We start from the raw sequence: 27,098 nt of genomic DNA, 5'->3' as shown, positions 1-27,098 counted from the left end.
TGCTTCTGCACCAGCACTGACTTCCCAGCATCTGGGCAGGCAGCAGTTCAGGAACCTGGTCAGGACAAAAACAGAATTAGTGACTTTAATAGCCTCATGTATCAGCTGTAGCAGCCTCAGGCTTCAAAGTGAGCCAGCTGAGTCAGCTGATTGAGCAGGAAGCTGATTGAGTCCCCTTGCCCCCCAGTTTTTCGATTGGGTGAATTTTTCCAACCAGATGAAACAATATATTCTCTGTCCTCATGGGGTATGATGCAAGCTGCAGAGGGGACGCTGGAAGGGAGCAGGAGCGGTGACCTTGGACAGGTCAGAGGGTAGCACAGCACAAGAGAACCACTAGATCGAACATATAATGATAAAACTCATCCTTCCATCAGCCTAAGCTGCCTGTGACACATCACCGTGCAGTTCTAGAAACACCTTAAGCCAGCACTGCTAACAAAAGAAATGATCCTGCCCTCTCCCTGTCCCTGGGCACTGCGTCTGACCTCTACGCCACCTTCCTTCTTGGCACTCCCGTACTTGTAGCCATGCAATGAACTGGAAAGTAAAACCATTAATTTTAAAACAAAACTGGATTTTTTTTGCTGAGTAAGTTTTGATATGGATCAGTTCTCCCATTTACTTTACTAGACTAAAAGAAAAAGTGCTTTATGTGTTAAATGCTATGGTGTGCAAAGGAAAAAAAGAGGTAAATGAGATGCCAAGATGAAGAGGAGTGTTGATATATCGTCATCTACACGTCACGGGGAAAATGATGCCTGAGGCATGTGGCTGAACCATGCAGGTACAGAGCAACTCCCATCTCGTTGATTTGACTTTGAACAGGGATAAGAGGATGGCATCTTGTACGTAAACTCTTCTACTCGGTCCAACTAGACTTAATACCAGATAAGTGAAGTGAGTTTACTTAACATTTTGGGTTTACAGCAACAGTTCTATCAAAAAAAAAAAAAAATCAAAAATTAGACATGATTTTCCAATTATTAGTAATTACACCAATACCTGTTCTACTGTGAAGTGTTTTGATTAGTCAGACCTGCATCCAGCAGTGTCTTGCTGTCAGATTTGCAATAATTATTGTCTGCTTTGCAATTAATCCACCATTTGCTATGACGGAGTTCACATACCAGTTCACATATACGTCTACTGCCTGCTTTTCTATTATAAACAGCAAACAAATGAAGATTAATTGCCAGAAAGTGCAAACCGAGGAAGAAGGGTGCCTTTCCTCAGTGGGCTGGTGGGAATAGGCTTGATTCCTTCCATGTTTCAAGGGAGAGATGTTTATGGCTCTGCACCCATCAGGTTCTGCTAGCAGGAGCCTATTTTTCCTCTGATCATGTGGATAACTTGGGGTGGGGGGTAAAAAGAACTGATGAAAAGAGTTTTAATGACTCCCAGCTTGTTACTAAAACCTGATGTGTTGGGTCTGTCTGAGCTGGAGTCACCTTTTCCCTGCAGCAGCCCACACAGTGCTGTGTGGTACTGTTCTATAATATACACTTTCTAAAAAGAAGTATCAGGCAACAACCTTAAAATTATAATGAAAAGATTGTAAAGATGTACAGACACTAAAGACAGCTAACAAGCAAACCTTAAAATCTGTGGGTTTATCTGCAGGAGTAACAAAATTTGGGTTTATGTTACACACCCAGCTCCACGGAGAATTTAGAAAGCCCGGAAGGTTGATTTAGGAAGATCTGATCGGGCGTTCAACATACAAACTACGCAATGTATCTGCAGATTTCCAGGCTGAGGTGCACAACTCCTCATAACGCTGGGATTTAACACCCAGGGGATATTGAACTGCCTGAAATACCTCAGGTTTTGATAGTTTGGATACTGGACTGCCTGAAATACCTCAGGTTTTGATAGTTTGGATACCGGACTGCCTGAAATACCTCAGGTTTTGATAGATTGGACGCCGGACTGCCTGAAATACCTCAGGTTTTGACAGATTTCCCTCCGGTAACGCAGCTTGCCTGCTCTCTCCGTGCACCTGCATCGATCTCGACTTGCTGTAAGCCGATACCGTCGCGGCGGGCGGGGCAGGCCCCTTATCGCCTCGCTCCCCTGGCAATTACCCGATTTCTGCCCCTATCTCTCGGCCTGCTGCGCGATAAGCTCCCCACACCACACGCTGAGGGGACCCATCTGCACGGAGAGCTCCTTCCCGGGGCCGGGGGGCTCCTCTCCCGCTCCCCGCACTCGGTCGGGGGTCTCCGGGCGCCTCGCGGCCGCGCTCCCCTCAGCGCCCCCTCAGGGTCCCCTCAGCCCGCAGCCACCTCCCCTCAGCCCGCTCCCGCCTCGCCGCTTCGCCGCCCCCTCCGCCAATGGGAGCGCGGCTTGGTGGCCGAGCCCGGCGCCTTCCAATAGGCGGCGCGCTTGTTGGCCTGCGGCCCGCTGAAGCCGCACCCTGGCAGGGCTGGGGGCTGAGGCGCAGCGCGGCGCCGGGGCCAGCGGCGGAGGCGGCGGCGGGCTCGTCGGAGGGGGCTGCCGGTCAGCGGGGCCTCCTGCCCCTTCCCTGCCTCCTCCTGCCGCCCTTTCCCTTTCTCTTTCTCGTCTGGTCCTCGGGTGAGCGGCGGCGTGAGGCGTGAGGCGTTGCGGAGGAGGCGCAGCCGTTGGGGGGGCGGGGGGCGCAGCCGTTAACGGGCGGCGGGCAGCGGCTGGGGGGAGCCGGGGGGGGGAGGGGCAGGGGCTGAGGGGGTTTTGGGGGAATTGAGGGTTAAAGGGAGATTTAGGGGGGAACGGGGGAGAGGGGGGCGAGGGCTGAAGGTTTTGAGGGGGGTGGGCTGAGGGGAGGTTTAGGGGGAAGGGGCTGAGGGGACGTGTTGCTTTTTCTGGGGGTGGGCGAGGGCTGAGGGGAGGTTTGGGGGGGAGAGGGGCTGAGGGGAGATGTGTTTTTTTTTTTTGAGGGGGATGGGGGCTGAGGGGAGGTTTGGAGGCGGAGAGGGCCTGCGGGGAGCTGCAGGTTTTTTTTTTTGGGGGGGTGATGGGTAACAGGGGTTATGGGGAGCTGTGGGGTTTTTGGGGGGTGACAGGGGCTGAGGGGAGGTTTGGGGGGGTGACAGGGGCTGAGGGGAGCTGTGGGGTTTTTAGGGGGTGACAGGAGCTGAGGGGAGGTTTGGGGGACGACAAGGGGCTGAGGGGAGCTGCAGGCTTTAGGGGGGAAGGAGGAGAGGCTGGGCCGGCTGGCTTAGCCCTTGGGGGGGAAAGGAAGAAATTTGGGGGGGTGACAGCCAGTGGGGTGCGGGTCCCTGGGTTGTCTGCACCTGCCGTGCTGCTGCCCGCTCATCCCCCGCCGCCCTTGGGCTTGGCCTGTGGAGGGCAGGGGCTGCAGGCGGCTGGGCAGCGCTGGCAGGGACCTGCAGGAGAAGGGCGGTTTGGTTTTGGTGGCTGTGCTGGAGAGGGTGGCTGCTCTTTGGCGTTGTCAGCGTCTGCTGGTACGGAGCAGCACGCGTCTTCATGTGAGGAATTGCTGGCTGATCTCTGCGGCGTTTGTAAGGTTAATTCTCGATCTGCGCTTGGGTTCGAGTGAAGCTAGCGGTTAGGGAGGGGGATGCATCCATGCTGGAAAAATACCCCTGGTTGTATTGAGCGAGGGGGCTGTGAGCGGCGCTCGGCTTAAATCTTCCATGAGGTTCTGCTGTAGTGCAGTGGTGTGAGCTGGTTGCTGCTGCTGTTGTTTTCCTCCCTGCTTTTCGGAAAGTTGCTATTGATCACTAGTATCATGTGGCAGAGTATTTGAGAGGGGAATGTTTTTGTGCACAGAAGCATACATCTTTATGTGAAGCTTTACAAAATGCTTGTACTTTAATATATGTTCTTGAATTCTCACATTGCCACTACTGCTGAATGATTTCTGTATGCCTCGCTGAGAGCTACAGGCATCTCCATGCATGGGGGCTATTTACATCTCTGGGGTTTGTAATGGGACTGAATGTGCTGACAGAATACTCAGCAGTTGTTAGCTGTCATAAATCTGTTCTTTCAGAATTAAGAGTTCATTAATAAAATTAAGAAATGTAAACTTGATTTTTAAAATGTTTCCATTTTCTTTATGAATTCATTTAATGATTGCATGCCTCTGTAAGAAAACCCCATTTTGGAGTTCTTGCATAATAAGAAACAGGAACAGAACGCAACTATTGACTGCCTTCTTAATGCTGGAGCAGGTGGCTTTATATTCAGCGAGCAGATTTGATGTGATCGTTTAAAAATAGTCTGAAGTGAACATAATGTTTTATGTAGCTTGCCGCAATTACAGAATCTAAAGTTGGTGGTTTTCGTAGTGGAGTTTTCAGGAAGAGACAACTGAAAGTTTTTACATCTTCACTGCAGCAAGATAAGCATGTGTGCTTACATGTGCTTGCATGTGTAAGCATTTAGTTCGTAGTTTAACATGATTTCTGTTTTCTCCACGAGGCTCCGTGCTGGGTATAGTTCTTCTAAGCCAAAACCAGTTGTGTTGCCTGAATGTTTTCTTTTATGGTCAGTTAATAAAAATGGCACGAGAAATCTGAACGTTCATGCTTCATCTGAAACGAGGACTTTTGCTAGCGTGTTGTGACAATAAGTTCATTAGAGTATGGTTCACTAATACCGTGGAGTGAGGAATGCTGTTTACTGAATCAGTGCTTTTCTGTGACAGCTCTTTTTAAATGTCTCCAGCAGAAAATGACTCAACTCTGTTCTCCTTCTGTGAGATTCGCCATTGGTATCGAATGATGTTTTACGTGTACAGAATCAGACCATTTCGGGAGAGAATGACTTCTACAGGACTAGGGATAAAGCTGCTTCAGCCCCATTCAAGGCTGTTTTCGAAGGGTAGCTTCACAGCATGAAGTGCTTTTAATAAATCTCTCCCAACATTCTGTTTTCAAATGAAAACATTTAAATCTTGTTGTGACTAGCTTTGTTAATAAATAAAAATATTAAAACTGGAGTCTTCAAACCAGGAGAAGCATGCTCAGCATGCTGGTTGCCAGTAAGCGTGTAACTTCTGTGCAACAAGTGCTTTCTAAATAAGAAGGCATTAGGCAGTAAGTCTTGTACTCACTGCTTTCCTGGGTTGTAGAAATAGTTTTCTTGATTATTTGAGAACAGTAACAGCGGTGAAGAGCAGGTCATTTGTAAATCCACAACAGTTTCTGTGTGAATGATCAACTCCTGCTTTGAGGGGGAAAAATCATATTAAGAAAACTTTCCCATCCCTTAATAAGGGAGAGCATATGGGATAAGTATCACCTCTGTGACCTGGTGTTGAGTGTGTCCCCACTGCACAACAAATTGAAAAATAATGCCCAACTTCTGATTTTGATGCCTTTTAATTTAGACCTTACTCTTGTACCATCCTGTGTGGCAGACAGCAATCGCTGAAACACCACTGCAGTAGAGATTCATGCTGTAATTAAATTTTTTTTAGAGTTATTGGTGCTTTATATTTAAAACCTGATTGGGGAGATGCAGGTTTAAACTGCAGATCCCACTTTGCAGGTCACTTGACATCTGCAGAAGAACCTGATTGAAATTCTTCTGTTAAGTTATTGACCTCCTATATTAAACGATGCAAAAGCGCTATCTATATATTGAATAGGTGTCCCTAAATGACCTCAGGTTTGCAGTAGTCATTCATATAACCTAATAAGCCTTCCCAGGGGAATAAGAAAACATTACCTAGTCTTGCCACTTCTTTAATGTTTCTCTTCAAAACCACTCCTTTTTTGATCGAGCCGAGAAGAGCAGCTGTACAAACCTGTTTGCAAAGAGCTGCCAAGTGTAAATCTTGTAAACTAGTGCATTTCTTGAGGAAAGTGTCTCATTAGAGGTAGTGATGCTTAAGAAGAATAGATTATAGAGATATGTTGGTTTATGATGATTTTTACTTTTAAATTACCCTTTTTTGGATATTTTTTGTGTTGCTTTAAAATATTACACTTATAATAACAGGGTTCATTAGTAATTTAATGGGTTGTTAACCATTTTATGGACCATTCAGCATAACTGTATGACTACATCTGTTATCTCAATACATTTCTGCTGTTTATTGAGAATTGTCCTGCTAATCTTTGGTCAGATGGAAGCAAATAATTGCTTGTTTTCCTTGCGAGTCTGAGGCTGTTGTTTACAGTGGTTTTGTCGGTTCGGAAACTTTGTGGTTAGTGGTTGCAAAAGTTGTAGAAAGTCCTTCCTAATTTAATGGTGAAATGAGAGCAAAGACTCTGGGAAAGACCATTTTTAGAGCTACTGGTTTCTTCACATCAGGCGTGAGCTGAGATCGTGTTATTTATAGTGAGGGCTCTGGTTTACATTGTGACCAACCACCCAGGTCTTGAATAAAAGTCAAATATTGCTACTACCTTGAGGAATTTGAAAATGTATCTGTTCATCATTTCAGGGCAAACACAATTTTGGTGTAGAACTGGATTTAAAGAGCCACTAAGAGTTGTGCGGGCTGACCGTGTGTGTGCTGGCTGGCTCTGCTGGAATGACTTGCTGACCATTAAATAGAAACTGAAAATGTTGTCCTTGAAGGTGTTGCTAAACAGGACCAATGAGTGCTTGAACACCTTCCCAACTTCCTCCTTTCAACCTGTTTATTAGACTGCGTTTTAAGAAATGATCTCTGCTGCACTGTTGGATGCGGTTATTATTCGATGCAGAACCAACCTTTCAACCTCTGATCAGGTGTTAGCAAGCAGGACATCAAAGAGTCTTTCACTCTGGGTTATTTCAGTAGCTTTCCCTTCAGATTAATTAAAAATCAAAATACATGAAGGAGAGCACATTTCAGGTTAATTTTAAAACCGGGATGTTAAGAGCTGCTCTTTAAAACTGAGATCTGGAGTTTCCATCCTCTTCAGACTGGTGAAATGCAAAGCAGTATTTTAAATTCAATAATGCATTGTTTTTATCTTTTTAAATTAGTGATTTTTATACCATGTGTTGTGTATGTTTTTCTGGTCTTGAGCCATGAGATCTGAAAAGATAGGGAATAAAATACTGCAGCATTTTGAGATGCTTTCTTCCATGTACCGAACTGAACTGCTGGAGAGAGGTCATGGAAGTAGTGGATAGTAAATATGGTTAATCAGTAACACTTTATGGTATTTTTGATACTTTCCCATCAAAGGAGTAGATAAATGTTAAGTCATGGTGCGTATCCATTCACACACTGAAGATAAGGTGAAAAATCAAATGACCTAAGATCTCTTAGGTTTGTGGTTGCACTCCGTAAGCATTTCAAAACAACTTTGGAATGAAAACTGTAATTTGACTTGGGGCCTTGGAAAACTGTAGTTTATTTGGGGGTTGTTTGCTTTTTGTACCTAAAACTATCAAATTCTCGTGGTGCTGTTTATGCATTTTATCTCTGTCTTGTTGTAGATCTTGAATCTGCAGAGGTCTGATAACAATTTTAGCTTTGTTATAGATAGCAAAGTTTTGCCAGATTGAACCAGCAAGTGTCTGGGCAACTCATTAAGATCATCTTCTGTGTTTTTTTATCCCTGTTAGGTTGTTGTGGTTTTATTTTTTTATTTAAGGTTCTGTAGTACTGAGCATAAAGTTACTGTCCCTGCATTCTGACAGTGGAGGTGAAAGCTAAGGCATACTGAGTGACTTTACTGTTCTGTTGATGGATGAAACAATTTCTTTAGATGCTGTCACTACAAAATATTGCTAAAAATGTGTAATGTACACTTGGGTGCAAATCAGCCATTCCATCTAAAATCCAGTGAAATAAGACATCCCTGATGCTGTGCACTGACCGAGAGGTGCAGTATATTTGGTTGTTGTGTGCTTTTTTTCCTTCCAGAAAGTCTTGTCTAATGCAGCTTTGCTCAGTAAGCTCAAATGAACACAGCTTGAAGTATTCCTACAGCATAGGGACTGACTTTCTTGCGTTGTCACTTCTCTTTAACTTCTGAACCTGTGGCTACGTTCAGCTCAATTTAACACTGGGGAGGTGATGACTTCAGGCGTATGGAGTTCCTGCCGTTATCGTGACAACCTGGGCTGTGGCCCTGTGCTCCCACTGCGAGGGGACACAGCTCCTAGCTGGGCCGGGGATGCAGGAGCTCTGGCTGAGCAGCTGATGCCGGCTGGCCTGTGAGGATAGAGCCAGGCATGGAGCATTTTGCTGCTTGTCCAGCCAGGCTTGGTGGACACTGGTGTGCAGGTGAACAGAAGAGCAAGGACAGAAGTGCAGGAGGTGCAGAGGCACTCGGGTGGAAGAGGGTAAAAAGTCTGCATAGGAGACTTCAGCGGGTAGGCAGTCCTGCTGCTTTAGTTTTGTCACCCTTCTCTGGGTGCTTTCAGTTACAGAAAAGATTTTAATTATTTTCACCTGAAATTCTACACAGCTAAGGCATTGCATCACTTCTAAATACAGCTTCAAGTTTCCAAATGTTTTGAATAGTAGATTCAGTGTAAAGCACAAGATTCTATTTTTAATTATTTCTCCCTACTGTGGATATAATTTTTAAGTCTATTAATGTACAAAGGTTGGACATGGTGCTTAGGGAAATGGTTTAGTGGGTGATATTGGTGGTAGGGGGGTGGTTGGACTAGATGATCTTCCAACCTTAATGATCCTGTGATACATGGCAGTGTGGTTGATTTTTGCCCCCCTCTTGGACTTAAAGTAAAACTTCAGAGGTGGTGAGTTTTCTAAGGTAATTTCTGGTAATTCTGATCATAACTGATCATTTAGAAACATTTCATAACAATTTTGTGAAAAATGGATAATGATCTTAGATGTTTGTTTATATCTCAACTTTACATACGAAATCTTTCTTTCTTTTTGTTTCTATAGGGATTAAGGTAAAAAGTTGATTTATTTTGGCAGTAGTAAATTCTGTAGAACTTTGCCAAAGCAAGTGAATGTCCTTTGATAGATAGAAGGCCGAGTGTCCTGGTACTCTTAAGATGCATTGCTGGGTGTAGGTCTGGTATTACACATAGTGGGGATGGGCGGGTGGAATAAAATACATACCCATAGTCTGAGGGAAAGCTGTTGCATCTTCTATGCATCAGGGAAAGGCTGTGGACTCGTGCCATGGTCACACAGAGAGGACCATGCCGGTCTCTTTGCTGTCTGCCTGTGTTTTTCCCCTGTTGCTTCCAATCGCCTTTGGAACCTGTGCTAATCCCCGTGCTGCTCAGGTATGTGGGTCATCTTAGACAGAGCCGCTTGCCTCTCTCTTGGAAGGAGAGATTGTGATTACAGCCTGGGGTAATGATTTGAGCAACTGGGACACCCACGTCTGGATCTGTCAGAGACCTTACTGTTGATGTGGGCTGCTTTCTTGGACTCTGTTTCAACCTGCTGATGGAGATGGCCAAGGAAACCCCATTTGAGGTGCCTGAGCCTCTGCTTCATAGTCCTGGAACAATGCTCCTTCCAGAAGCCTTCAGTTTTTCCTCACTGCAGCAACCTGGGAAGGAGCCAGGAGCAGAGAACATGCTGAGCAGCTTGCTGCACAAGTCAGAGGAAGGTAGTCTCTGACTGTCCTCTGGCCTGCCTGGCGACCAGAAACTGAAGGGTGCTTTGGCAGCTGGTCAGCGACAGCCAGGAGCGGTGAACAGAAGGTTGGGAAGCATGGCTAAAATCTGAATGTCAGCCAGAAGAGCTGGACTTGGGCGGCCTTATTAATTGAACCGTCTGGCTGTGGAACGGTTGCCTGAGGAAAAATCTTTTTGGGTCAATACGTACCGCTCAAGTGGAGAGACAGCCCCCCAGGCTGCAAGCACAGCTCGCCGTGTCAAAAAGGAACCTTTGTGGCTGCTGCTGCCACTTCAGCTGCATGCTTAATGGCCTTGGGACCTGCCTGCTGCCAGTGGGCCAGCGCATTGAAATAGCTGGCCTCCCTAAAAGACTGCAACTAGTGTTTTTCTCACATTCTTTTGGTAATTAACGTACTTATTGATGATGGAATAGTGTCTGTCACACTAATTATTTTTTAAGTATTGATTAAATTAATCCCGGAATACAAAGAAGGCGAAAGATTGCATAAAGAAGAAAGAGATGTAACTAGTTTGTTATGAAAAAGCAAATCCACGATATCCTAATGTCACCTCTGTAAAGAGCTTATTTCTGTGTTCCCAGGTTTACACGGCATTAAGTCATTACCGCGTTCACGTATATTGTTGAAATATATTATTTCTGTAAATCAGCTGTAATTTGGAAATTCATTACATCTCCATGTCATATAGGGGCACATTATTGCATGCTTTCAGGGGTGTAGCCACTGCAAACACTTAGTTAAGAATGAGGCAGATTTCTAATGACCCTTTTCATTTGCAGACCTTTAATCAGAACTAGACACCTCTGATAAGCAGCGTGTATCATTTTGGATAAGGTGAATTCTGACTTACCAGTTACTGCTTTGAAGACCTGTTTTGATATCAAATACTTAATGGCAGAAGGAATAACTAAGGTCATTCAGTCTGATTTGTTTTTTATTTTCTACTTTACTTCTGGTACTACAATTTCTGATTGTTTAATTCTTAATTTGATGCATTAATCATTAATGAATGGGATAAATTCAATTTCATTTCATTTGACTGACACCAAATTTATCCTATCAAAGACTTGATGAACTGAGAGTGTAATCTGGTAATTCCTTCCCTCCCCTCTTCCCCCGTTGCTATAGTAATCCTAAATTCAGAACTTATTTCTGCACCTTTTTTTCCTTAAACTAAGGTTAGTAATAGCTGCAGTGCAATATGTCCTCAAACTGAAATACTGACAATAAAGTTTTTTCTTCTGAAATTTGGCTGTAACATCTAAGTAAAGCAGAAATCAAGCAGCCTTAACTTGTTTTCTCTTGTTATAGCTCTTGGGAGGTCTTATGGCATGAATCTTTTCATGTTGCAGGCATGCATCTTCTAGGGGGGGAAAAACAAACAAACACAAAGGCCCAACTAAGGCCAAAAAATGAAGACTCAAAGCCATCTCTGAGTGTCCCCAAAAGCTGTTAATAACTGCAGTTGTAGAAGTGAACATTCAAAGTGCAAAGGTCATAACTTGATTTAGCACCCAAATGTTCTTGCAATTCCAGTTTTGCAGCAATGCTCAGGGCTTGCTTGATGAGGTGCTTTTGGCATGGCTGAGCTTCGGATACAGCAAGAAATGCGAAGAATTCTGGCAGCTGAATAAAATATTCATTCTCTTACCAAGTTTTGCTTTTTTATACGAAAAGATGACTTTTGTGCTAGTGGGGAATGCAAGATCTTACAAGGTTAATAGCAAGCTGGAGAAGAGCATCAGGAGTAAGCAGAAAACTGAGGAAGTCAGATCGGCGAAGCAAGTCGTGTCTTGTCAGGAAGCATGGGGACAGTGAAATAAGAGTAAAAACAACTTAGATACAGGTGAAAATCAAAATGGAAAGTTTGCCTTCACTTTCAGCAAAGACGGTAGTTCGGAACGCAGGAATGTAGGTCTTACGGAAGTGAAGTTATGAAAGTGATTTCCGTAACGATCAGCTCAAACTTCAAGGGCACGTATCGGTGGGACTACATAGCATTTATCCTGGAATTTTGAAGTAGGTGGTATATGCAATAATTAGGTATTAAATTAGAAGGATTTTTATTAAAGGTATTAAGGAAGAAGGGTATTGGGTTGCAAAAGTAGTCACTGCGTTTACCTAAAAATAAGGTGGTTCAGGGTGGTTAGCGCATTATTAGCATGACCTTACTAGTCAGGGATTTCTTCAAATTTCTAAAGAGAAGCAATCCATATGGAGGTAAGAAGAGAAGGTTTTTAACAGAGGAAGGTTGAGTCAGAGAAATTTAATGTCTCTTCTTGTAAGATACCTGACCTTTTGGAGAGAATACCTGGTTAAAGCTTGCCTGTTTTGACTTAGTCATATAAGGTATAACACGGTTCAATGGACAAACCAGGATAATGTTCACATGATAACTGGTTTAAGATGGTGAGAGGACGTCTTGAGTATGGATAGAGCTCAGTGACCAGAAGCTAAGGTATTGAGCAGAGGTTGGTGATGGAATTTGCTAAGTATCAGTTCCAAGACTTAGTACTTGATTAGTATTGTTGATGCATTCCTGCTTGTGCCAGTACCATGTGTTGCTCCTAGATCTCAACGGTCATCAGTACAGACCTTAGGACAGGAGTAGTAGAGAACGGGTTGCATTTGATAACATCTAAAAATGAAGGTGAACTCGGAACACTTCTACGTATCGTAGTTAGCAGCTATGAGAAGTATTAGGATAACAAGCATGTAGTTGTTACCTGTGAAGATATTTCCATTAAAGAAGAAAAACAGTGCTGACATTTTCTGGTAGTGGGGAGAGTTCATCTGGAATATCGTGCTTAATTCCTATCACCCATCATCCAGGCAAGGGAAGAAAAAGAATTACAGGGACTGATTCCTCGGAATGACTAAGGGAATGGAGAATTTGCTTCGTAAGGAAGGCTAAAAGAGCAGGTCGTGGTTGGTCTGCTAAAACAAAGCGTGAAAGGTTGCTCCTCACAAAAATGAGTCAAACAACACAGGTGGGTAAAAAGAGCTTCTTCAGCTCAAGGTATGAGAACAAGTGGGCATAAACTCTCCAAGAATAAACCTAGTCTGGTGGAAATTAGAAAAGATGGTTCCTAAGCAACAGAGGCACAGAAGCCTGCAGCATCCTTCCCTGAGGAGTAGTGGCATCCGACTGGCTGTCTTTAAGATGGAGCTGGGTAGCTTATGTAAGGGGGGAGGAATGACATAACACGTAGTTTTCCATAGTACCTGGGGGGCTGAATATCCCTCAGGTCCTGGGATTCCCGTCGTGCTGGTCACTGTAACACAGCTGATCCGCCAGGTCTGTGGGAGAGCTGGTGCTTGGGCAGTTGCTTTCTGAGGAAGAGAAGTGCTTGTATCGAGGGAGAGAAAACATGTAGACAAGTGGGAGGTTTTAAATACTGTTTTATGTAATGCCCTACATTGTATCCTGTGTAGTGGATATACATTATGTAATTCATATTAGTATTATGAAACCCCTAATCAACACAGACCAAATGGATTTAACAACGAGCCCTGTCTTGTTTCCTTCTTGTGCTGCCCTTTGTGATCAACGGAGGCTGCCCACAGCAAGTGGCAGTGTGTCACTGGCTTCATCCTTCTCTGCGAGTTCTCCCTTGAGCTCTTTAAAAATAATAATAAATTTTAAAAAATGATACAAGCTAAAGGGACAACGTGGTAAAACCCTATATGCCATATTGCTAGATAACGTGCTGCTGTTCCTGTGTATTGCCCAAAGAGGCTGTCCATCTAATAAGCCTGGAATGTTGTTTTCTGAGGAAGCATTGTTCTGCGTTTGCACTAACAAGAGACACTCCCATCGCTCTGCACAGTGTAGGATCCGTGGTTTTACAGGAGACTTGCAAAGAAAACTGTTGTGCTGCCTCCTCCCTTCCTAACAGAAAGGCACTAATTGGCAAATTGGAGAATTAATGGCGCCTGAGGTTACAATATTCTTCTAATTTTTTTCGGTTATTATGACACACTAAATCATGCTTTAATTCCTGCTGAGGTATTTCAGACCCTGGAGAGAACTTGTAAACACTCATTTTACCATTGTTTTGTCTGTATCAGCAGTGTTATTGGATATGATTTTTATAGGAACAAGAACTGAGGCAGAAATACATTGTCTGCTTTATATTATTTTTTTCTATTTGAAATATTTTCTAAGTGTTCATCTAGAAAGCTTCACTTTAGAAGGAAGTTCAAGCATGGAAAGTAGTTTGGTTAGGACAGGATAGAAATTTAATGATGTTTGAAAGGTTCCTTCCTGACTCTGCTTAATGTGTTATTGACTTCCCTTCAGCTGTTAGCTGAATTTCCTGTTGATTCTAGGTACAAGTGCCAAAGCAGGATCTAGCAAGTGTTTGTCCTATCTGTGTGCTCTAAATGGGTTGTTTTCTTTATTTGCAGGTTTAATGATATTTTAATATTTTCAGAACCAATGTCTAAGATGGAGAACTAAACCTTAGTAATTTGAATTGCTGTGTTTACTCATAATGATTAATATTAATGGTAAATAATTGCATAGGCATAACATCATGGACACTTTGTGTGTTTCAGTGTTAACGTTAGAACTTACATCCCAAAAGTGAAACTTTAAGGAAATAAGGCTTGGTAGTTACAATTCTGAAAGTTGATCAATAGTATTTAAGATCACCAGGTATGTGGAAATGTCCCCTGTTACCTGAACATCATTAAGATTGTATTTAACCTGCTTTATTTAGACATTCTGTGCTGTCATTTACTTTTAAATATGTGAACTAGAGACAGACTCAGATAATAAAAGAAAATAAAGCCCAATTTAAGTCTGAAACTGTTTGTCGGTAGTGTCCAAAGAGTGGATGACTCAGCAGATAAGCTGCAGCTCTTTCAGTGAGCAGAAAACATTTAGGAATATTTGTACTTCCAAAGAGAGTATTAATGTATGAACACTAAGAAGATTGTAAGAGTTGATCACCTTGACATTTTTTTCTTAAAGGATGTTTTTTTCAGCTAGATGGTATACGATTTCTCTTGGTAACTGAAAAAGTTTGAGATGAAAGTAAGTAATGCTACTCCCTCGGAGTGATAGAAATAATTACTGAAAAAAATGGTGGCTTAATGACTACAACACTGGAAGCTTAATAGTTTGCTGCTACTGCTGAACCAAGTAATTTATTTAACTAAAATATGCTGTTAAACACTGGAGATTAGAAAAAGCTTAGTCTTAATATGCATTTTTTTTATTTCTGTAGCTTACCTGCCAGAATCAAAGCTGAATATTGCTCAGTTTTCTTGCACTGAAATAATCTTTTATTGCATCTCCTGCAGATGTGGCCTATGCTATAGCTAGTTCCGCAAGTGATGCAGTCGATGTTGGAATATTTTATATTATCAGCAGCATGTTCAGATTGGGCATTTTCTTTTTGTTTGTTTCATATAAGAGTTGTCACTTTTTTTGAAAGCTATTGTCTTAAGCTAACTGGTGACACACATTAGTTGGTGGTTTTTGTTGTTCATCTTTTTTTTTTTTATTTTGAAAGTGTTCTTCGAGGTATATTTTCCATGTGGGCACCATGCCTTATAGCCACCGCACATAACATGCCACCAGTATAAAGTCTTAATTGTCTGATGAAGTAAAGATGCATTTGGTGTGCAGTTTGATCTTTGGAGGATAAATCAGAAAAATGTGTCTTTTCTGTTTTTCCAGGGCAGTGTGAGTGTATATCCCTTTCAAGACTTTGTTTCTCTGTGGAAAAATATTGAGGAATAGTTGCTGGAGGCAGTGTTACCTATACATAATAAATTTGCAGTAAGGGTATGTAGTACAATGACCAGATATTGGGCTGTTCAGATTCTCTTATCATTAATTTCTTTTGATATTATTATTAGGGATCTATAAAGCTGGAACAAATGAAATTTGTTGTGATGGTATTGTATAGGTCGCTTGTGACTGAAAAAGAGCAGGAACTTGAGGCTGACAGAGGAAGATCAGGGTAAGGGTGATAACACTTGAAATGAGAATAATTTCAGCGAGTAAGGTACTGCTCTTGTGCGTCACTGAACAACTCCGTAAAACCATCTTTTATAAAGGTGCATCAGGTTAAAGGGAAGACGAATTATTTGAAGTATTTCCTGTTCCATTGTTAGCTGGTAGATCCCTGAAATTCTGCGGTGAGAGATGGAACCCATAGGAAATAATGTAGTGGGCAAATACAGGTCAGGAGAGAAAGTCAGGTTTGGTTTAGTTCAGAGAAGACAGATGAGAAAAATAAATTGATACCATAAGGGCAGAAACAGCTTTAAAAATCTGGATTACATTACACAGAGGATTTTCACTAGGATTTTTACACGTAATATATTTCAAACACACTGTTTTATAAAGTCACATTCTATATTAGCCCATGGGACTTGCTGCAATGAGGTGTTGTTACATTCGAGGGTTTAACACAGCGCAAAGTAAGGTTACACATTTTATATCAGTTTTACGAAGAATGTTGAAGTACCACGTACATATTTTTTCTTTTTTCATGGTCTAAAGCAGAAATCAAAAAATCACTGCAGATGAGAGTGAGTGCTAGGCTGTTCTTAAAACTGCAGCACTGGCCATGGTTAATCAGGATGTTTGAAAAGTTAAATCACCAGTTTGCCTGAATTTGGCAATTCCTGCCCTCTTAGACAAAGTTTTGGTCTCTTCCTTATGAAATCAGCACGGCTGGAAATAATAGTGGCTGAGTAAGCAGCAGGCTTAATACTTAAGCACTACAAGTGTAAGACTTTTCTTTGTTTTTAACAAAACCAAAGTAAATTTGAAGCTAATAATTTCTGGGCTCAAGGTAGCTGAAGCTGGATGACCTGTACAAACTGTCTCTCTTGTGGAGGGCTTCTGGGAGAGATGTTATAGAAGATATCGGCATCTTGGCAGGTAATGTTTTAATGTTAAAAATGGGGCAGCAAATGTAATTTATCATGTGTCTGCATGCAAGTCATTTTTATAGCTTTTCTGTTGGATTTCCTAAGCTTCACTGAATGCTTTGTTACTGAGCAGCTCCGAAGCGGGAATTGCTTGTGGCTTAGTACACATTGAAGGATGCTGACATGTTGGACCCTGTGCAAATCAGGTGTACCTATGGGCACAAGTTTCTCTCAACTGGCTCCAATTGTTGGTTTGGGTCAGGGGCTTGTTCACAAGTTGCCCACCGTGCTGTGATACCCAGCTCATGCAAGGAGTTGTCAGCTCAGACTAACTGTTGAGGAAGGGCTTGAAAATAAGTGCTCCCGAGAAAGCGTGATATGCTTTAAAAAAAATAAAAATTCAATATGGAAACAAAGATTTGAGTAGGTGTTTCTGCGTGTAAAATAATGCTGTTCTAAAACAAATGTCACAGTACAGCTCTAATGTAAGCGATTGGTTTCATTTCACACGGCTGTTTTCACTCTCCTCGGAAAGCTGTTCACCAGCTTTTTATTTTTTTTCGGGACTCATTGGGCTTCACATGGGCAGAAGCTGCTGGCATGTGTCTGGCTGTGTGCTGTCAGGGCAGTAGCCAGAAAAGCCAGGCGCAGAACCCCAGCTCTGAGTACTGCGTGCATTTCCCTGGGTTTTGCAATTTCTGATGCGAGTAACCTTCCAATGAACCTGAAAGAGCTGTACATACGTATTTCAGCAGTAAAATAGGGGCAGCAGGGTTGCTAGAAAAAGTTCATTTGACAGCTCGAGTGCAAATTATTCACAGTCATTGTCTGACTCCCGGCTGATTTGACACACCTGCGTATTGTTGCTGTTCACTGGTTTAACCTGAATTTCTGTTTCTAGGAATATAAGCCCCGTGCTGGCTAGGTGTGGTTTTTAGGGCACGGTGGGGAAGATGTTTGGTTACAGCTAGGTAAACAAGCAGGTGTGAGAAGGGTGTTTTTACTTTATTTTTACAAGTCTTACTGCTGTTGGTGGTGTTGAAAGATAGAGGCCAGGCTGGATGGGGCTTTGGGCAGCCTGGGCTGGTGGGAGGGGTCCCTGCCCATAGCAGGGGGCTGGAATGGGGTGGGCTTTAAGGTCCCTTCCAACCCAAATGGTTCTGTGATTCTGAGACATTTTGTCCATGGGTAGAAGAGGAGTCACTTGGATAGGGGTCTGAATAAAAATCAACCGTAAAGACATTGTGGTGGTCAGTGGAGTTGTTTTTAAGCAACCAAAAATAAGACAGATGTGTAGAAACATTAATTTCTTACCATTAATCTCCATATGTTTGTCATCTAAGACAATCCTTGTCTAAAGATGTTAGTCTTTACAGGGGGGATAGTGTTTAGTTTCATCTAGAAGCATGGGTATGTGTCGAACAGGAACCTTTCATGTTTCACACTGAGACCTGAATTCAGCAAACACAGAATGCCCAGCTGAGTTTGTTCTCTTGGGTTTAGTAATGGTTGTAGTCGAGTTTTGTAAAATGTATATCTGTGCAAAACTCCTGGGACCTTCGGATGTTTCAGCTGTTAAGGGTGAGTGTGCACCTCTGTCTTGCCCTTGTGTTGGGGGCTGAGCTCTGAGAGAGCAATTCTTGGGGCTTGGGACTGGTTCTCTGAAAGCTGCCTGCACGGAAGCTGCTGTCAGTCCCAAAGGGTCTCGGTCTGGGTGTTTGGAACCGAAGCCCTCGTGTAACTGCTGCCAGTTTGGCTTCTTGAGACATTATGAATGGGCTGTTACATAGGCAGCAGAGCAGAGTACGAGCTGGTTTGTCTACTTACTGGATGGTGCTGTGTGAGGCTCTACAGCCACTGCAGTAATTGAGCCAGTATCAGGCTTGCTTTCATCCTTCCTTATCTTCATGCAATAAAAACAGAATCTTTTTTTTGCCACAATTTATGCATGTTCTTTCTGTACCTTGGGTGTTCTCCTGTACTTGGTTGGATCTTCGGTTGAGTAATGTCGCCATATGGAGATTAAAATGGTCCTTTTCAGAAACAAAGAAATATTCTTAGGAGAAGTGTGAGAGTGCTCAGGCTTCCTGAAATGATGAAGCCTGGGCTTCTGCAGGTGCTTGTGTTTGTGACTCTGGAGGTAACTTTGCTAGAATGGCCACAACCACTGTGTTGGCATGATTTACAGCGACTGGAGAAGCTGGATTGCTGCATTTCTCCCCAGATGTAATTCTGAAACCCCAAAGAGCTAAGTGAATACTTGCCACATCTCTTTCTCTCATGGTTTCCACCTGATAGTGACAGCCTCAGCTGGAAGATAAAGCAACATTATGCAAACTCAGGAGTTTGCGCAGCCACGTTCGGTTGTGCAATAGTTGCCTGGCAAGGGAGACGGCATGATGAGGAAGGCTGTTTGCTCGGGGTGTTTCTTCTGTTGCTGTGGGGGTGTGCTTGACCCTTGAGGTTCACCCAGAAGTAGGAAACATGACTGCATAATTTTGGGGTGGGGAGCACATTCACACTCCCCTGGGAAAAAGAAAAAACAGAAATGAGTTGTTCCTAAAATAGAGTTGATGAGGGTGTCTTGCCATCTTGTTTCCGCCTGTGGAACAAATGACAATCTAATACAGGAAAATGAGTTCCAGTAAGATGTTTGTCCATGCTTTACACGTCTCTAATCTTTAGATTAAAGCTGGTGAGACCATCCTGAGACAGAAAAGAAACATGCTCTTGGATTTGGGAACTTGATTCCATTTTGGAATGAACTCTTATCTTGCTGTCACTTCTAATGCTTCTCTGAAGAGGGTTGATATCCCCCCTAGAGGATATGAGTATTCTCAGCGATGCTCAGAAATGTTCAGTGCAGGGCAGATGAAGAACAATGCACTTTGTCTTCCCAAACTTTGTCATTTGCATGAAGGACTTAGAAATGCCTGATTCACCACCTTGTAAAGGAGCTTTTTGAATTTAAATAAGCCTGGCTGTTAGCTGACTTGGAAATAGGATGACGATTCATACCGAAGGCTTGCATTTCAGATCAGTTTTCATGTGGAAGTGCTCTTAAAAAGTCTCACATGGAAGGTGTACTTCAAAATTCAACTTAGATTCGCATTCTCCAAATTTTGGACATGTTAGAAAGTTTACTACAGCAAGATACTCAGACTGGTGTTCTCAAAAAAGTATAAATTTTAAAGTCTTTGAGATTGTATTATGTTGATGTGCAGTTCATAGTAACTGAAACAAATTTGTTTCCTTCTGCATTTCCTATTTGTTTCCTTCTGCATTTAGGCTTCTGAAATCCCATCCAATTGTACTGTGTCAAAGACTAAGTTGGCCTCAGAATTGATCAGGGTTTCTGGCCTTCCCTCACTCCCCCAGCAAGACCTGGAAGTGGCATAAAAGAACTGGGGAGTGCCTCAGGTGAACGTGCATGAGAAACTCATGAACAATTCAACATCTCTGCTGTGTTCACCTGCCTGATCCCAACCTACGTGAAATCTCCAGTGTTCATACTAGCCTCAACCTCATTTGGGTGCTTTGATTTGCTCTCTTCTATCTTAAGCAAGTAACATGCCCGTCAGCAATGCCTGTGCTGCTTCCCTACCAAGCTTGCTGGTTCCAGTGTAATGCTGCACACTCTTTAATCTCTGTAGTCTCCCAAGTTACTTGGGTTCTCTGCCAGAAAATAATGGCTGAATTCATGCACGTCATGCATATTTAGGTAGTTCTTCCTAAACATCTCAACCTGCCAGTCTCATAAAGTAGGATTTTTTTTTTTTTCTTGGGGGCATTTGCTGCAGGATCTCCAACGTTAATAGCTGTATTAATCATGAACTGAGACGTGCTGTTCCTTGGTGCCTCGCAGCTCTGTTGCCAAATGGTGGCACGCTGTTACTTAGCCTCTTCGTCCTTCTCAGCCTTCCAGAGCAGCTACAGTAATTACCTATAACTTTCTTAGTGTTTTTTTTTTTTTTTTTTTTAGTGGAGTTTATTACATAATGTTGAGTAGCATACTTGAGTTTTATTATGTCATTGCTTTGCAAATCCTCTAATAAAAGTGGGATATTGTATAAAAAAGATGTTTTAGTGTACCTCTAATTCAGAAGTAAATTGAATGTTGAAGGATAAGCTCTTAAAAAAAACAAAAGTGTGTGTGTATGTCAAATTCTCTGCAAATTTAATTAGTACCGTTGATGGATAGGGAAGTTAGATTTTTTTCAAGTTCATGTAACTTAGAGCAAGGGTTTAGAACAACAGGAGAAGAATTAGGAAATGGGATTTCTTAGCATAAGAAAATAGATATTATTTATTACACTCTAACATTCATGGCACTATTCTTTATTGTAATAAGTAGGGACCATGCGAACTTTATTTCAGCCTTGAAAGCAAAACTAATATGCTTATGGGATTTTAGCTTGGCCTTGCCTTAATAAGAACCTCTTGTCTTTCGATCAGGATGTGTAAGAGCTTATGTAAGAGCTGTTATTGAGGTTTAATAACTTCTGGTGAGTGAAGAAGTTGGACTAGAGTATTTTTGATTTTGCAATCCCTTTTCTGCAGAACTGTTTTATAAATCTCTAGATTCTTCGTGTCTATGCAATCAGGATAAACAGTAAATTGGAATCTGCTAATTCATCTGCTTGGTTTTTAGAATTCTAAATATTTCGTAGACTTCCTTATTTAAAAATAAAAAATAAAAAATTTTTGTATTTGTGTACTTATTCAAAATTAAGTCACATCTCCAAATTAGATGCATCATAATTAAAAACCCTACAGAATCTATTCCTCCCCCCTTCTTCAAAAATTCCAGTTTGGGCCTCTTAATGACAGTAACAGTAAACTCTAAAGTTTTCTTGACATACTGCATTTTCCATGCTAGAGGCAAAATTGAGAAGCATGCCTGAAGGGTTTTGCTCAAAAATGTCCATAGGAAATTGGGAGGGTGTGTGGGCTGTTACTGTGTTATGGAGATTGCGTACCCAAACTGTGTAAGACAACTCCAATTGCTGGGGCTGACTTGAGTCCTTGGAATGCTGCGCACTTAAATTTGAGCTAACATTGTCAATATTTAAAACGAAAATGGACACCATGACCTGATCTTTTTTGTTTTATCAGATCACTTTAAAGGTTTATCCCAGGAGGTCTTTTGTTCCGGGGGCAGTCAAAGGACTCTTCATTCTGGTTTGAGAGATGCTTTCAGACTTTAACCAGAAATAATTTAAAAGAAACAAGCAATAAACTTCCCACACCACAAAATAACTCTCGTTTGAATGAAGTGAAATTTTGGCTGCAGTAAGTCCAGGGCTATGTTTTTTCTGTATGTTGAGGGGAGATGACTGTACCTACTGTTCTCTCTCCCATAAATAAGTAGAGATGTGAGATGTAATCTAACTATCCTGTTAAAAGTTATTTTTGCAGAACAGTTCAAAAGGCTAAATGCCATTCGTCTGCTTGTTGCCAGCACGGTTCAGAAATCTCATTCCTCACTATTCAGCCTATATGAAAATAGCTGGATCCTGCCCAAAATGGGGCCACTTAGCCTGAGCGTTGCTGCACTTGAGTTGATCCCTCATGCATCATAACACTGATATTTCAGATGTGAATATTTCCAGTCAGTGAAATTTATCGTGTTTTTAAGACGTCAGGGAAGTACTTACATTCCTCTGCAGAAATGGGTTTTGTGTTTCTTTGTTACTCCTAAAAGCTCTCGTTATTCACGGGGCTTTGTGAAAGCATCATGAAAGCATCAGTTCTGGGTGTTTCAACATTGCTGGATGGCCACAGTCACTTAAATTTTAAAACCAAGATTTCCTCTTTTATATCTAGGATAGATATAAAAGGAGTAGGACTGGATGGGCAATACCTCTAGAAAATATTCCTTTTGAAACCTTACAGGAAAAGTGCCACGAGGCTGCTGCCCTCCTCCTGTGTAGCAGAGGGGCCTTGGCCATTTTGGTTGTTTTGCTGAACCTTCAGGTCAACAGAAATTCTGGAGGGAGGAAGAAAACTGCTCCTTCCCTTTGTCTTTGCCCCTAGGCCGCTTGCAGTGAGCTCGCAACTCGCACCGTGTCCTGTGTTCCAATGAGCCCTTCAGCCTGCTGCCCTCTCACAAAGCTGCTTATGAGCTCCGCGCTTCTCCTGCAGCGCTGCAGCCGCTCCTCTGTGGCGGGGGAGAGCCCGTGCTCTGCGCAATTCCTCCTCCCCTCATGTATCAGAAAAATCCCCAAGTTATTGATGGACAGTAGCAAAACCTTGTCCTTGATGCTAGGTCCGGTGCTGGATCTCGTTTCTGTCTAAAGCTTCTGGTGCCATGGCTGCAACTCCTCAAAAGCGCTGCTCGGCGGAGCAGCAGTAGCTTGGCCGCGGGTGAGTCGCACCTCTCTGTAAGCAGGAGGCTTTCCTTCCCAGGGGTGCATCGAATGCCACTAGCAAGTTGGAGACCTTCATCTGGGGTTTGCTGGGAGATTTCATCTGGGGTTTGCTGGGGGAATCTGATTTCAAATCTGTTTGTATGAAAATGGTAGAATTTTTTAACCTGATTTTATTACATTGGCAAATCAAATATCTGTGTTTGTTTCAATTAATCTCATCTCTTTCTTTGAGAAACTGCTGTATGCTTTTTGTGTTCTCAACAAACACGTTTTTGCAATTTGAAGCCAACAGCTTTTATAACTTCAGCTTGAAACCAGTGTTCATTTAGGGGTCAGACGTGCTGATCAGTTTGTCTCGGGCTTTTTAAGCACTCAGATCAAGCTGGGGCCCTGCCCTTGGGAAAGCTGCTGCTCTGATTTGACCTGGGCTCAAAAATCTGAGGGCGCTGGCTTACTGGCGAGTTCAGTACAAGGCTTGGGAAGTGCATGTGGGTTCACAGAAACCTAAAAATAAGCAGTATTTGGGTTAAACCTCTTTATTTGGATGGGCTCATGAGCCTGATGGCAGAAGTAAATGTGCAGCAGTTTTCTGGTGTTGCCACCATCCATGAATACTAATAGTGGAAAATATTTGAATTTATGTTGTTTTGGCTTCAGATGCTTCCTGCACGATTAGAAGATAAAAATGGAAATTAGTGAGTCCTAACAGTGCTGTGTTGTCCTGAGTGGCTCGTGGGGCTGTGTGACACCAGTGACAAGTCAACAGAGCAATAAAGCAGGGCTGGGAAAAATACCTGTCACTGCTGCTTGTGTTTACCAAATTTTATAGCTTTGTCAGTGAGCCACAGAGAGGCCTTGTGTCTAGTGCAACCCCATTTACTCTACACGCTGTTAAACATCAGACAGATTTTAAAAAATAAAGTAACCTAAGGAATTTCCTTTCAGTGGACTAAACTGCTAAATGTGGTGAAGCAGCCAGTGAGACAGGCTGAGGTGTTGAGGAGTGCACATAGCTTTGGTCACTGAAGTTTGTTAGGTAAGTGAGCCTGAATGATTCTGATGGGAGATTTGCATCTCGTGTTGCAGATCATTTAAAAAAAAAAAAAAAAAAAAAAAAGGATACCTACCTGATGTGATGGCAAATTTGTCTTGCTTGACAGTCTGATCGGTCCTGAGCAGAGGAGAAGGATTAAGGAGGATTTTTGGTGCTGTCTCTGAGTAGTTGTGCCTTCTGTCTGACATTCAGCCTCCAGCTGTCACCAACCTACCATCAGAGGAAGGTGCTAGTTTAAAAAAAAAAAAAAAAAAAAAAAAAAAAGAAAAAACAAGAAGTGCTGGAAGTGCTTTGGAAGCTGCAAATAACATGAGCATATTGTGCGTGTGGGAACTGTATTTTTTCCTGAAGCTGAAGAAAGAAAGCAGATTCATCGATTTCAGAAGCAGACAGGACTTCGATCTCAGCACCAGCATAGTAAAAGGTACTCTGGAAGCTAGATGAAGGCTTGCATTTTAAAAAGGGTTGGAAAGCAAAGTTATTGACGCAGTATTCCAGTGTATGTGGTTAGGGAGCTTCATCTTGATTCAAGGCTGAACGTGCCTGATGCTTGCTCTCAAGCATTAAATCTTCAGCAAAACCTTAACCAAACAGGTCAAGCCATTCATCCTTCTAAATTAGTCTTTTACCCTCTAGATCCTTTTTGTAGCCCTTGACCTCTGCAGTAGTTCACGGCCTCTTTGAGGTCTGTGTAGGAGGACTAGAAATAAGTAGCACTCTTCTTTCTTTGAAGGTGAGGGTTGCTACTCTTGGTTTACAGCAGACCACCTGGCCACAGCATTATCTTTGCAACTCCTAGTAGTGACTTAGGATAGCTCCTGAATTCAGATCTTGCCTTTTCAGCACCGAGTAATTCTGGCTTGATTTTTGTCTCGGGTTGTACTCCTTTGCATTAGCTGGGTTCAGTTGAGTTTTGTGGTATTATACTCTTAATTAGCTAATTCTCTGTGGCATTTACTTGAGCAGCTTCTTCAAATTAGAACTCAGGTTTTCAGCATGAAACTGCTAAGAGCCGCACAGCGTTGTTCGGCAGCATGCCTTTCGTTTGGGATGGTTCATAAGGTACTGGGAGCAGTTGCAGCTGATCAGTCACCAAGAAGCAGGGTGAAATGTCCTGGGGAGCTTGTCCATTTCCATCCAGAGAATCCCATATCACACATTGCTAGGGTTGCTAGGGTTTAACATCAAAATGGCCATCGAGACCAAGAGGGGAGGGTAGCCGCTGTTTTCACCACTGTTTTTTCCTCTTGTTTGTTTGAAAAGTCTGAATTATGTTTTCCGAGCAGGTATATTGAACTTGCAGAACTTTACAGTACTTAAACAATATTCCAGCTGAATCTGCCCACCCAAAGTCTGGCATAAACTTGAGGTGGCCTTATGCTACTTCAGGAGAGCTGGGTGACATCTGGAACGTGGAACCAGCTGCATGCAGTGCCCTGCTTTACCTGTGGCTTCTGCAACTCTTTACAGCCCAGAAAATCTGGTTATCAGCCAGATGCCAAAAGTAGGTTTTGATGTTGTGATTCTTAAATTACGTAACTACCAGGCTGTGTTTTTTCTAATAGACCATAGGTTATTGTTCCTGTTTGAATTAGGGGCTATTTTTCTGTATGCTCGGGATAGCAGTTAAGGGAAGACTTGTAATACAATATATATGGTCACAGCGAAACGTTTCTTATTTCCCATCATTGATTCTTTAAAGTTTAAACTTTTTTGGCACTGCAAAAGCAATTTGGTATTTTATAAGGTAAAAGGCCTGCAACTATCTGTAGTTAAGATAATTCCGTTAAATAGATTATTACCCTTCATAAGTATTTTGTCTGTAGATTCCTGGTTTTATTGTTTGCTCTATACCATTCAGAGAGGTTGCTTTTAATGTAAATGCTGGAAATAACAAGGAATTTTGATAGCCTTCACTAGAGAAAGTAATACTGTGTTTAAAAAATATGTGTTCTCTGGTTTGTATGGCTTGAGGTCTCAAGCTCACCCAAATTAACTCTTTCCAGCTCTGTAACATAACCTTGTGATCGCTCACTGCCCACCCTGCTAGTCCTCTGATTTCATTTTTTTGGAGAAAGGGGAAATTTTGAAATAATTGCTGACAAAGCAGATGCTTTTCAAGTAAACGTTTTGTAACCCGGACTGACTTTTTTCTTTGCCTTTTTCTCTAACCCTGCTTGTTTCTTGACCTACTATCAGAGACTCCAAGGCATGATATTATAGATATCAAATACAAGTAGAAATGCAGTACTTGTAGCAAAATAAGCTCATAGTTGTTTTCTCTCTCTGTTTAGAGTCCAGTACTTAACTTGCAGCATCTGTCTTGGTAAGCAAGATGATGGTGCCTTCACTGAGCACAAGATAAAGTGTTCCTTTTTGTGAACTGGTCTCTTCCTGTATGAAAACAAAGAGCAGGGGAAACTTTGAAGATGTATGAGCTAGGAACATTTTTTTCAAAAGAAAAAAAAAAGTATCTGGTTGTTCATGATGTAAAGTACGTTGTCTGTTAGTAGTACAGTCATGATTTACTTTCTTTGTTTGTAGACTTCCTAAGTCAGTGCCAACTTCTTTTAAAAGTTCAGTAGGAAACATTTGAAATGGGAAGAACAAACCCAATGTCATCGGTGCCAAAATGTTCTTACTGAAAATGAAGGAAACTGTAGTGCAAATAATGAATAATGTATTTCCCTATTAGGCAGTCATCATCATTTTTCAAGGAGCAAGATGAAATTTTATTCTAAAGTAAAGGAAACTTAGAAAAAAAAAATCCAGGAAGTACCAGAATGTTGGGTGCAGTGCTAGGAACAAAAACTTGTGATTTTAAATTTTTTTTTACAGATACCAAATGATGATTTTCTGTGGATGGGAGCTCTGGCACAGCTGCTTGGTGTCCTGGGGGCCTCACTGCCCGCAGTGGCACATCCCTGTCCTCCCTCTTGTCACTTCCCTGCTCCATCCCACACCCCTGCGTAGTCCCAATTTCCCCTTTCTGTGCTGTAAAAGCACTCTCTTCGCTCTTCTGTCTCCTTTTCTCCTTGTACCCAACACAGAGCTCGTTCCCTGCACCAGCACACTAGCTCTCTTAGGTCGCTTTTAGGGAAGTTGTGCACCATAAAGACTGCTGCTTGCACACAAGAAAAGGGGTTTGTTTTTCTAACTTGTCTCCTCTCCAGGAACTTCTTGTCAAAGCTTGTTTCACCTCGGTAGGTCTCTGGGGCATAGTTCTGGCATGAGAGGTGATAGCTTGTT

General features: G+C 42.4%; 1 protein-coding gene across 5 annotated transcripts in view; it reads left to right on the top strand.

The window, feature by feature from the left end:
• Nucleotides 1-2,429: 2,429 nt before the first annotated feature.
• ADD1 (adducin 1) overlaps nucleotides 2,430-27,098 on the top strand; it is a 60,327-nt gene continuing 35,658 nt past the window's right edge. For all 5 annotated transcript variants that reach the window (XM_084286325.1, XM_084286324.1, XM_084286323.1 and 2 more), the window contains exon 1: nucleotides 2,430-2,577. The gene's annotated coding sequence lies outside the window, so the exon portion shown is untranslated. The remainder of the gene's footprint in view (nucleotides 2,578-27,098) is intronic.

This window comes from Netta rufina, assembly GCF_964035555.1.
Source record: "Netta rufina genome assembly, chromosome: 4".
NCBI lineage: Eukaryota > Metazoa > Chordata > Aves > Anseriformes > Anatidae > Netta > Netta rufina.
This window is presented reverse-complemented; position numbering and strand designations above follow the sequence as displayed.